Source organism: Diceros bicornis, chromosome 9 (assembly GCF_020826845.1).
Source record: "Diceros bicornis minor isolate mBicDic1 chromosome 9, mDicBic1.mat.cur, whole genome shotgun sequence".
NCBI lineage: Eukaryota > Metazoa > Chordata > Mammalia > Perissodactyla > Rhinocerotidae > Diceros > Diceros bicornis.
The window spans coordinates 87,205,762-87,218,530 of record NC_080748.1 but is presented as its reverse complement, the minus strand read 5'-3'; the positions used below and the strand labels follow the sequence as shown (position 1 = coordinate 87,218,530).

Sequence of the window (12,769 nt, the reverse complement as noted above, 5' to 3'; positions counted from 1 at the left end):
TGAAATTCAGTTCTCATGGTGCTGCTGCAGGTAATTTTGGGGTCAGTGGGGTTTCAACGGTGAATACAAATATGTAGAAGGAGGAGACCAGACGACAGCCTCCCCCAGGCCTTAGGGTTTCCCATTCCCAGCCGGTGTCTCACGGGGACAGAACCCTCGCTGACGGCGACAGAGCGGTTAAAAGGAAAGGGGCGCCTTCATGTTTTACAATCTCACATCAGCAGCAAGTCCCCATGTCTCGCGGACCATCATCAAACTCCCTCATTTCAAGTTACTCTCCATTTTTAACCGGCCAACCAGGTTTGGGGTCAATCTGTTTCCTTTGACATCTCTGACTTCCTTCTCTCTAATGTCTGTCTAATCTTCACATTTCAAGTGAAAGTTTTGAGGGAAAATGGCAATCACCAACACTAATTCAAAACTACACAAATCTGCAGAGGACACAGCCTCGTGCTGGGTTAGCAAGGCCACTGTCCCCTCACCCTGACGTGGCTCCCACCGTGGAAAGGACCACATAACCGAGTAACCTCCAGCAGCTCTAGTGTCCACGCCTGACTCTGCAGGACCACGGTGGCCAAGGCGAGACCGTGCCGGCTATCCCGGTGAAGGGCAGGAGAGAGCGCGAGCCGTCCGTAGTGCTCGTCTTCCGGTTCAGTGTCCACCCTCCAGGCTGGCGGGAGCTCTCCTCTCGTCCTAGGATGCGCCAAGCCTCCGCCAGCGTCCCGAGTCACTGCTCCTCCATGGACGTGGGGTCCTTCGGAGGCTGCTGGGTCCTGTCCTCCAGCGAAGTGGGCGCCTGCTCCCCGACTCTCCCTCTGTATTCGCAAAGCCACCCCGCTCTTGCCTTCTCAGTAGATCCCCCAGTTCTCTGAAGAGCAGGGAAGATTCAAGCCACCTCTGTCCTCTGGACCGGCCCCATCTACCCCGGGATGCTGAAGTGTCCGCTCTAAGGCAAGAAAAGTGAATTGACGGGAGGAAGAAAGCCTTATCTCGAATCCCGCCCAGTGCCCATGGCAGGGGTGCACGCCCACGCGACACTCTAATCCAGAAGAGGGGCCAGCGCACAGCGGCGCTGCCTTCCCCACGGACGGGGGCTCCCTCCTCAGGTAAACTTCTGCTCAGGACACACAGACCCTCTGCGGGGTCTCCCTCCATGCCCACCCCGCCCCAGCAATGCGATGCTTCACTTGACAAGACTGCCTCCTCTCAGAGCCTTCTATTTTGAGCTATGCTGCCCCTGGTGTTCACAACTGTCCCTCAGACAATAGCTGACGGGCTCCCCGCCCCTCTCGTCCGCGTCCACGCGCCCCGAGTTCTCTGGCTGTTTCTCCAGACTGTGCTCCGTCTCATTTATAAACCGTGAAATCGTCTTGTTCAATGGTGAAGAGAGAGCGACTCCAGCCACAGGCCTCGAGCTGACACTGGGGCTCCCACTGGCACGAGGCTGGGGGACGCCGGGCTGTCACTGGACAGCGCCCAGCTCTGCCCCCTCGCAGCCTCTGCTCCCCAGCCTTCCCAGAACGAGGGAGCAAGCTGCCCCCAGGCCCACTCTTCCTTCTTTGCTGTGGACGCCCACTGTGGGGCCCACTCGGTGCCGGTACAAGGGGTGGAAGGTGCTGGAAGCCAGGGAGGCACGCCCCGACCTCGGGTCACTTGTCTCATCATCTCGGCTCAGACCCTGGAGCCCCCTGAGTTCTCCCAAGGCCTGCAGCCCTCTGCTGCCCTGGTCACCGACGGGCCCCCGGCCCTCCCGCCCCAGGAAGTGCCCTCTTCTGCCCTCCTGGACCCTCTTCCTTGAAACTGGGGGCTTCAAACTTTCCTGTGACGAACATGCGTATGTGACACAAACGGGTAAAATCGAACCAAAGGTTCACGCGCCGGCACCTCCCTCCCCGGGGGGGATGCACTCTCCTGGGCACAATCCACGGACTGATATCGCCCTCCATGGGAGGCTGCTGTCTGAGACACTGTGCTGAATGGTCCTCAGGGCAGCCCAGCACAGCGGTGGCTCTGTTACTGGCTCTGTTGCTGGCTCTGGGGCCTTTATCTTCACCCCCTGGGTTCACTCGTTCAGTCATTCAGCAAACGCTCAGCAAGGGTCACTGTGAGCTGGACCACTGCTTCTCACGCCCGGTCCCGGACCAAGAACATCAGCGCTGCCTGAAAATTTGTCAGAAATGAGCATTCTCAGCACCCCGACCCCCCACAGGCCACCAGAATCTGAAACTCTGGGTTTGGACAAGCCCTTTGTGTATTCCGACGTCCTCTAAAACTTGAGAGACGCGGTGCCAGGTGACGGGGACTCTCAAAGGGCAGCCCCTGAGTCGTCCTAACCGTGCTGAGCCATTGAAATGATGCAGTGTGCACAGTGGTCCGGCGGCTGCACACCGAGCGTCGTCAGCGCCTGCTCTTCCTGGGCTGCCTCCACGCTGCTCCTTACACCAAACCCCTGGCCCCGCCTCGGGACTAGCCCTCGGAGTGAGCCCTCGGAGCCCCCCGTGGTGGCGAGCCTGAGGTCCCGGGGGACCGTGACGACGGCTTGGGCCACCCCCGGGAAACGCTGACGCTGCTGCCAGAGGAGCCACATCGCGTCCACACCTGCACACACGGCTGCGGTTCTGCGTCCACTTACGGGAGGGAAAAGACCCCTGACACCCAGGGCCAGCCCCTCGTGAGGGACCCCTGCCTCTGCCCTAGACGAGCCTTTCCAAAACTGTTCCTCGGAACAAAGGGAAGCACGCAACACCATAAACCGTGGGGAAACGAGTGCCTTGGAGCCTCCTCCCGGAAGGGACGGTCACAGAGCGATGAAAGGTCATGGATGCAAGTCCGGCCCACGGACGCGACTTAGAAACTGCGATCCAGGGAGACACGTGTGGCACAACTTGGCGATCAAGGCGGTGAAACCGGGAAGACCACACACGCTGTCAGGGAGGCCCACGTCCGGGGTGCTGGGGACGCGAGGTGGGATGAGAGGCGCGCGGAGGTGACGGCCTCAGCGATGCCCCAGGACCGGTTTGTCTTCCACCATCTCCATGTGGCTGTGGCATGTTCCGTGTGTGAGAAATGTCACATCACAAGACGTTTACAAGGAGACAGGTGGCCTCACTGCAAGGTCCCCGGCCGCCAGCGAGCAGCTCGAGGACAATGTGGGAGGAGGGACGTGGTGCCCCCATGCTAATCAGGGCTGCACCACCCTTCCTCCGAGGTGCCCACGCCAGGCTCTCAGCGTCATCTCCACATTTCTAGACAACATGCAGGTAGCACTCCTTGATTCTTCACACCACATTCAAGAGCAGGTCAGCAGGCATCTGGCGTGGTGCCCCAGGCATCAGGGGCAGGGCTCAGCGACCGAGCCCTTGTGACCCCCTTCCCTGAGGAAGCACGGGCAGCGGGGCATGTGTGGAGTGGCTGGGGGGATGGCCCGAAGCCAACCCCTCTCAATTCCTCAGGTGCCCCCACCTTGCAGATCCATCCCCGCACCAAGCAGAGCTGGGCCTCTTCACTCTCCAGGGCGGCCACGCTGGAGGCCTGCAGGACACCCACCTGACCTGCTCTCGGGACAGACACGCTGCCTTCTTCCTGGCGAGCAGAGGAAACGCAGCAGCCGTCGTGCCCGTCACCCAGCATGGCGAGCTTGGTGGCCAGGCCTCACAGCCCAGTGCATCCTTCCAGTCCAGGCCTGGTGCTGCAGAATCCAGAGATGTCGCTGTTGCAGCTGCAGAAGGGCTTTCTGAAGGTGCTGACCTGCGGACCGTGCAGCCACAGACGGACTGCGGAGAGGCCGAGCTCTGCGGGAAGCGGGGGATGGTGTGCGGCCTGGGAGGGGCCGGCGGGACCGCGGGAGCAGGAGAAGATGCCCAGGATGAAGAAGCGGGTGAGCCGGGCTTGGCTAACTCCCCAGGTTAATAAGGACATATGGGGGCGGGGGCTGGTGCCGGAATCACGCAGGAGAAAAGCAGCCCAGGGGCCGCAGGCGACAGCCGTGTTGGGTGGCAGGGTGGGGTACAGTCGGCCACACGGGTACACAGTGTGGACTTCGGGCCCTGCGGCTGCAGGAGCACCCTCACACTCCGGCTGCCCACCAAGGGCTGGACAGCAGCGTGATGTCCGAGGGGAGCGGGGAGAGGACGTCCACAGTCAAGGACGCCAGCGCCGTCTCCCCTCCTGTTGCACCCGCACCCACCCTCGCCCTGGTCGCTTCACCTGCCCGCTCCTGGAGCACCTGCCGCGGCTGGTCTGCAAGAGCCACATACACGTGCCACGCAGGTTCTCGGCCTCACCTGGGGCCACGGCCCCCTCCATGCCACACCCGGCTCTTGGCACCATGGCCTTGCTCACTCGGCCCTGCAGGTGGTCCTGAGTCTGAGCACCACCCCCACCCTCCGGGATCTGACACGGGGCCACTGTTTTCAGGCGCAGGAAACAAAGCAGAGGTCGTGGCCTCCATGCTGCCCTGGAGGACCCCCAGGCACGTGTGGGCAGCGTGTCTGCCCACGGGCTCCGACTGCGTCTCCCGTCACCACGCCACGGATCAGCGCTCCGAGGAAGACGCAGGGACTGCCGCCACCCTCCTCCAGGGGCACGAGGGGCCCCCTCAGGGTCTCTGCTCGGGTCACCTCGCTCACCTGTCACCCGATGCAGCAGAGCCACACTTCTGCAGAGCCACGACTCCGCTCAGACGGAGAGCTGTGGGAAACCTGGTGCAGAGCACTCCGACCTCTGACCACCTGCAAGTCCAGCCTGGACGCCTCTCCCAAGAGGCCATGGAGACCACCCAGCATCAAACTCCTCCTGCAGCCTCCGCGCCACCCGGCTGTCTGGCCCGCGCTGCCGAGTCACTGCCCAGTGCGCCTGCACCGCGCACTCGTGTCTCCGCCCGAGACCACGGTCCCAAGAGGCGGTCACCGTCCTCTCTTCTGCACACTCCCACCACAGTGCGTGCAATCCAGGACGCATACACGTGTTGGATTTTGTGTCTGTTGCTGAAACAAACCGAGGCGAGACTCCTTCCCAACTGCTCTCCCTTGAAAGGTCCGTGCCGCAGCCATTCCTCACGTCTTGCTCGTCCTCTGCGGCACCATGTAGCCGTCCCGCATCTGACGTCCTCGTCCACCCCTTCAGGCCTGAATCAAGCGCCACATCTCTTCCCGCGGGAGCTTCAAGCCGCGTAAACTCAGGGAGCCTGCTCTGCGCCGCTCAGCAAAGCTTCGGGACACTGGGGACCAGGACGGCCCTGCTGTCAGGAGTTCGGGGACAGACTCACAGACCTGTGAATCGAGGGCCAGCAGGCTGGGGCACGTGCGACGTGCGTGGGGACCCAGGCGACAGAGCCAGCAGCGTGGGGGCGGTGGTGAAGCTTCAGGCTGGGGCTCCATGTGAGGTGCTGGGGGGATAGCTGACACAGCACCCCTATGTTCATTGCAGCATTATTCACTATAGCCAAGGTGTGGAAGCAACCCAATCGTCCACCGACTGATGAATGGATAAAGAAGATGGGGTGTATATGTACAATGGAATACTACTCAGCCATAAAAAAGACAAAATCATCCATTTGCAACAATGGATGCATTGTGGCAAAGGATGGAACTTGAGGGTATTATATTAAATGAAATAAGCCAGAGAAAAACAGAGACCTCATGATTTCACTCATATGTGGAAGATAAACAATCACATGGATAAAGAGAACAGTTTAGTGGTTACCAGAGGGGAAGGGGGTTGGAGGGTGGGCATAAGGGGTAAAGGGGCACATACCTATGGTGACGGATAAATAATAATCTACAACTGCAATTCCACAATGTTATAAACTATTATGACCTATATAAAAAAAAAAGTGAGTGTGCATTACTTGCTCACTGAGAAGACCCACGAGGAAATGGAAGACAGAGGGTTCTAGATCCCCCTGAGGCTGAAAGCTCCTAGAGGGCAGGGCCTTCTGCCAGGCTCCTTCACTGCTGGCTCCCCAGGGCCAAGCACTCTCCCTGGCACACAGGGCGCATTCAGGGTTTGTTGAGTGACTACCCGAGTGTTGGGCTTGTTCTGCACATCACCCACAGACAGAGAGGCTGGGAGGGTCAGAAGGGAAGGTGCTTGCACAGTGCCTGACGGATGAGGCACGACGGGAACTGAGGAGACGTAGGCAAAGGCAGGAAGGGCTGGTGCTGAGGGTGCAGCGGCCAGATATCACAGTCCGGGGGGTGGCCGGGGCGGTGATCCCACCCGCTGGCTCCTCTGCTTGGGGCTGGAAGTGGCAGGTGCGTATCTCCTCGTGGAGGCCTTTTCTGCCTCTGTCGGGGAGGGACCCCACAGAGAGACCCAGCCTGGCCCCTCGGAAGGATCTAGCAGAGAACAGAGCGTCCACCCAGCCCTGATCCGTAGACTGGACACTGAGCCACCACGCTGGGATGACTCGATCTGGGGAATTAACCCGCAGCCCAGTTTGCTCCGTCCGAGACGGGGAGAGCAGCCGCCCCAGCTAATCCCGCCCCGGGCCCCGCACCCCCATCCAGGAGAGCTGGGGGCTGGCTGGAGAGGAGACTGAGCCTCTGTTCTACCAGAGGTGGCTGAGTCCAGGCCATCTCCCTCTGGGGGCTCCCAACTCAACCACACAGGGGACATCACAGGGCGTCAGCGGGAGACGGTCCTGGTGGGTCCTTGGTGGCAGCGCTGCCTGGAAGAGGAGGAAGAGCCGTCAGGAGGAGATTCTATCTGAACCCTCAGGCCTGGAGGCCCAGACAGGCCTTCCACAGCACCCGGCTGCCCTCAGGAACCTCTGCCGAGGAGACAACGGTATCCATGGCAACCGTGACTGTGAGTCAGCCTTGAATGACCAGGCTCTCTGCTCAGGGCCTTCACGCATTATTTTATCAGATCCAACATGCCACTGGGCTGGCTATTCTCATCTCTCGCCCATTTTACAGACGGGGAAACTGAGGCTCCACGAGGTGGACTAATTGGCCAGGGTAAAACGAAGGAGTGATGAGAGTAGCAGCCATCACCTCCAGAAAGCCCTCCCACCCCCCTAGGCTGAGTTACACACTCCCCAGCCCCACCCTGTGCTCCCCCATCCCAGCTCGGATATGGAGCGTGAGGCTCAGAGAAGTTAAGGAATTTGTCTAGGGTCACACAGCAAGTCAGAGGCAGAACTGGGGCTAGAACTTGGTGCCCCTATTCTCAGGCCACTGGTCCCCCCACTACTCTTCCCTGTTGGGTTTGGGGGAAAGAATGAGTGGAGGGAGGATGGAGGAGAGATAAGACATAATCACCGCTGCCATCCCCCCTGCTGCCTGGCACCCCCCATCAGGACCCTTAGAGATGTCTTAAATCATGACCATGGTTTCTCCACGTCAAAGTCAAGGAGGGCAGCTTCAGGCAGCAGCCCCTGGAGCAATAGGTGTGAGGGCGGGACATCCTGGAGGGCCGAGAAGCCCAGAACAACCCTGTCCCCTTGTCTGTGCCCTGACCTCGCTCTGAGCTAGGGGCAGGCCCACGGTGGCCCAGTGGCCTCCCCCAGAGAAGAAGCTGCAGCCCTGCTGTCCTGGATGCCTCTCCAGGGACTGTCCCTCACCTGCGTCCCGGGTCCTGACGGGCTGGCAGTGGGGACAGGAGGCTGTGCCACTGCCTCTGGGGACAGTCTTGGGGGTGAGAACACGGTCCTCCTGGCCTGGGGACGAAACCAGAACAGTCAGCTTCGGCTCCCTGGATGGACGTGGAACTGGGAGCCGTGAGTGTGATGGTCTCTCTCCTCCTCCAGAGGGTTTCACAGGCTCTCTTTTCTCTTGTGTGCACACATGTGATATATGTGCATAAATATGTATGTATACGCGTGCATGCACATATACACATTAAACATGCGTCTGTTTACTGTAAGCTCTCTCAGGCTCTGCTTCATCTCAGATCCTACGTAGGCACCAGCTGCCTGGCTCCTGACACACAGAAGCGATTGACAAACCCAGGCTGGGTCGGGATGGGACAGCAGCCCAGGAAGACGGGATCAGCAACGACAGAGTGGAGCTCCTCCCCAGACCCAGACCTGCTGGCTGGGATTGGAAGGGCTGGGGCCTGGGGTCAGTGGTGTTTCCTCCCTGTGCTCTGAGGGGCTGTAGACTGGACACAGTCACAGTGCGGGGGTCACAGCTTGTTGGGAGAACTGGACGGCGCTGTGTCCATGGGACCTGGCAGCTGTAACCGCTCCACATGATTCGACAGTTGACAGACTCTCGGGTCCTCACCCAGCCCCACCATCCCCCGCCTCGTCCATCCCTGGGTCTCAAATGAGACCTTCAGAATCGCCCGATTGCTGATCGGACTGCTTTCCCTCCTGGGCCGTGGGGGGTCCCACTCTGTGTGTGCACTGGGACCCTCTCACTTCCACCTCCTTGGCCTCTGTCCGCTCCACTGGGGCAGATATGTGTCTCCTGTGGCCCCTTGTCCCCAGCCCCCAGCCCTGTGGCTCTGAGGTTAACCACCCCCACCGGTGAGGCGTGGGGGAGAGCCGCGCCTGTAATTCACCTACTTGTATAGTAACCCAGACAGCGGCTGTCACTGCCTATTTGTTCCTGTCTTCTCCGCCCTGCCCTCAGATTCGTGGAAGGAGGGGCCCTATCCATATGTTTTCATGTTAAGCACTTTGAAACCCTCCTGTGTGTCATCTGCAGCCTGACTATGTGCCCGGTGCCTGGTTCATGACCCAGGGGCCTCTGGGGACTCAGGCCTGAAGGTCGGCCAGGAGTAAATGATGCCATGTTCCCCCTGCAGCCCAGGTCCTGCCACAGCAGGCAGTTCATCAACCTCTTTATGATTGACAGCTGAATGGGCTTCCCCAGAACGAAGCCTGGCCCCTGGGGAAGGGGAGGCATCGGAAACTGTTTGCTGAATGAATGAATGAACAAATGCACCGAGGTTCATGGAGGTATCACTCCTGAATGTTTTCCGTATCACAGAACACATAGAAAATGGTAGTATTTGAACGGCCCACTGGATGAATGGAAAGGCTTCTCAGGACAGAGGAGACCACCCTGGGGACAGCGCCACCGCTGCCCTCCCTTCACCACCTGTGTATTGGCCCCGGAAGGTGACCCGGTCTGGCTGTCCAGGGCTGCCCACCCCTCTCACTCCATCCCGAGCTGTCTGTGGGCTGTCCTTGGGCGTCCTGCTCTTCTCAGAGAATAGCCGTGCGGAGGTGGGCTCAGATTCAGAAGCTAGGGTGGAAAGAGAGGAGCGTCAGAGCGCAGGGGCGGGGTTGGGGGTCCCCCAGCTTGGGCGTGGGCGTGTCTAATCAGACTGCCCCTCGGTGACAACAGTAGACATGTTCACACCCCGACCTTGTCCTGCGCGCTGGTCTGGACACGGGTGGGCGCCGTCCAGGCACCCTCACGACGACCCCAGGAGGGGTGCTGTTATTACCACACTGCTAGCTGTCCCTCAACTGCACAGAGCAGGGAAGCAACCCGGCCAGGTCACAGGGCCAGGAAGGAGGGGCTGGGGCTGGACCCCAGGCACCGATTCCAGAGCCATGTCCTGCAGGCGCGTCCTCTGCGCTTTCAGGCTTGGGGTCCTTAATCGCAGAGCGTGGACAGCAGGACCCATCGTGCAGTGGAGACTCAGCGAGACGAGGTACACGCAAAGTCCTCACAGACACAGTGACTTATACAGAGCACCACCACTGCCTCCAACAGACTCACAGAAACCTTCTCGATGTTTCCTCCAAGGCTCCTGCTGTGATCCCCGACCACTGAGCTGCCAAGCCCAGACTGTGGCCTCCAGAAATAAGCCCTGGCAGGTGGTCACTTACTCAGGGACAGTGGGGGCACCTCCCAAGTCACCGAGGAGGACCTGGCCTGCCGCCTCCCTGCAGGGACAGCTTGCTCGGCGCCTCCAGGCTCACCGGACCATCTCTCTGTGGGTTTACTAGCAAAAGGGAGGGAGAGAGGATGTCGCTGGATGACGTCTTATGCAGTCTTTAAGGATGAGCAGTGAGAAGGCCCCCCAGAGAAATGCTTATAACAACTTGGGAGGAGGAGGGCACAGAAGTCCACACCAAACACCCTGTAGTCAGAATAACAGAAAATGGCTCTGAGCCTCTCTGACCCTCAGTTTCCTCATCTGTCAAATGGGGATAAGAAGAGCAATTACCTCAGAGGGTTGTTAGAAGAATTAGCGAGACAGTGTCCATAAAATCCACACCATCTTGCCCTGCCACAGATACACTGCAAAGTGAGCTGATTTTATAAGTCATCGTAAATGAAAGAGGACCAAGTGAGTGGGTGAGAGGGAGAGAGTCCTGGAAATATTCCAGCTTAGAGTCGGGTGGAGAGTTCAGGGATATCCATTGTATGCAGCTTTATTATTGACACACACATTTAATGTATTCTTGTGTGCATCGAATATTACTCAGGAAAAAAATGTCAGAGTGAATGAATGATGGAGTGAACGAGTGAGAGAGGGGTGTGGCCGTGCCTGAGTCCACATGTTTGAGGAGACCCCCAGAGGCCGGCCAGGTCTACTCTCTGTGGCTGCCACCAGGGCACAGGGGCCGGAGTTTTGGGGTCATCCACCTGCCATAGTGGGAGCCCCAGGCGGCTAAGGACTCCGCTGGCCCATCCCGGGCCCAGGCGGGCCGTGGAAGGCAAACGCTGGGCGCGCTGAGCTGCCCTGGGGCGGCTGGTGCAGGCTGTCCTCCAGCCACACATGAGCCGCGACACCTCCTCCAGCAGCTCCAGGATGGCCTGGCTGGGGCAGAGGGTGGAGACAGCAACAAAGAGGAGACGCAGGATGAGCTCAGCTGCACCCAGAGTGCAGCACGGATAACCCCGTCCTTAACCCTTTCGAGTAGGCACCGGGGCCAACTGGGGTCAAATGATTCTAGAACTTCCTTGTGTGTCCACTTTTCTTTCTACGTCTCCTGACCCCTCTCTGAGTTCATGTCCCTGCACATCCAGTGAGCAGAGCAGAACTTTCTTGGAGGTTTACCCAACCTAACATGCAGGGCCTCTGAGAAGCTATTCTGAAACCCAGGGACGATTTCTCAAGACAGGGTGAGGGTGCAGAGTAAGGAGGGCATAAGCTCCACCTTAGAATTTGAATTCTGCCCTTTCTCGGCCCCTGGGCTGCCCTCCCCTCCTCCACATTTGTCTATGTCGGTCCAGGCCAGCTCCTTCCTGCCCTGACTCAGCCCCCCATCCTGGGGTCCCCCAAACATTCCCTACATTGTTCAAGCCCACCTCTCCACTCCTGGGAGAAGATGCTGGTCCATCTGTCTCCCAACCAGAGAGTGAGCCCCTGGCAGGCAAGGAGGAGGCCCCCATCTTACACCCCGAGATCCTTACACCTCAGAGATGCTCAGGGAACCTTACTGAACAGACTCCAGGCTCCAAGAGGGAGCCGAGTCAAGGGCCGTGCATGGAGAGAGGACGAGGAGACACACGGTTCTTCCCATCACCACCCGAACGTGAGCAGGCGGGAAGACACCGGGGGCCCTCTGCAAGCCTGCTGTCATCCCCGTGGAATCCCAAACACAGCCCACCTGTTATGGGACCTGTATGAGCTGCTGGCATCTGGGGAGTCAATCCTGTTGGCATTTCTCTCCCCGGTTCCTACATCTCCAGTGCCCCGTTCTGAGGGCAGTGCGGACATTGTGGCAGACAATCCCCCAGACGCCCTACACAAAACCCCCCGACACACGGAGCGTCAGGCTCTGGGCTGGGCAGGGCCGTCCCCCAGTGAGCCAGGTTCTCCATCTCCACCTTGGGCAGCTGCTGGGGCAGGGCCCCCTCAGGGGTACTGTTGCCTGGTAGCCCTGGACTCAGGGGTGAGTGTTTTCTGGTGCCACCTCCAGCTCTCAGATGAGTGACCAGAGGGAGCGGGGACCTCTCTCTGCCCCCAGGGCAGTGGTTCCCCTCCATTCCCAGGGAGATGCTGTGGGGGTTTCACGGCAACTGTGGGGGCGCTGAGGAGAGCACCCTCACCACTCAACCCCTGGGAGGAGGGCCCAGGCTCCGTGCTGCATACAGACCGAGGGCAACTCTGGGGCCGTGTCTCAGGCCAAAGGCTGCTGAACGAGGGCCGAGACTTGGGACACCCACGTGGGTGTCACCTGACCTCTCTGTGTTGTTCCTATCAGGATCTCAGTCTCCCTGACTTAATCTTTAGTGGTTGATTGACAGCTGGCACTTCAAATTCATCTTTCCCACAAACTTACTCCCCTCCTGAGGTCCCCATCTCTGCATCAGCACCAACTTGTCAGCCAGTCAGAAATCTGAGTCATTCCAGACCCTTCTCCTTCCCTGAACAACCCGAAAGCTAACCAGCTCCCAAGTCCTGTGGGTCCAACGCCTAAACATCTCTGCTCAGATCCCCCCCCACCCCCCACCGGCCCCACCATCTCGCCCGGGTGAGGCAGCCTCTCAGCAGCCTCTGGGCCTCCATTCTCACCTCCTAGCGGCCAGAGAACTCTCTCTAGAACATAAACCCGACCGCGCCACTCCCCTGCTAAAACCGCCCTCGCTGTCCTGGGATGGACCTTCATGGCTTCACGAATGTTCAGTGAACACCTTCTCTGGGCCCAGCCCCCCCCGGGAGGCCCTCCCCAACCTCACGTTGCAGGAAAACAGACTCACCGTGTTACTGGGAAACAGGATCTGATGTTGCAAGAATGTATTGCCTGTATGCTAAGAGGGAGGAATTAAAAAGGTAATTAATTTGTCTCTTCTCTTACCTGAAGTCTCCTCAAATCCTCCCTGAACTCTGAAATAGCGTCTGTCTCCTGTAT

At 59.4% G+C, this 12,769-nt stretch overlaps 1 pseudogene; it reads right to left on the bottom strand.

The window, feature by feature from the left end:
• Nucleotides 1-5,120: 5,120 nt before the first annotated feature.
• Nucleotides 5,121-11,903, bottom strand: LOC131410019 (microtubule organization protein AKNA-like; annotated as a pseudogene).
• Nucleotides 11,904-12,769: the final 866 nt, after the last annotated feature.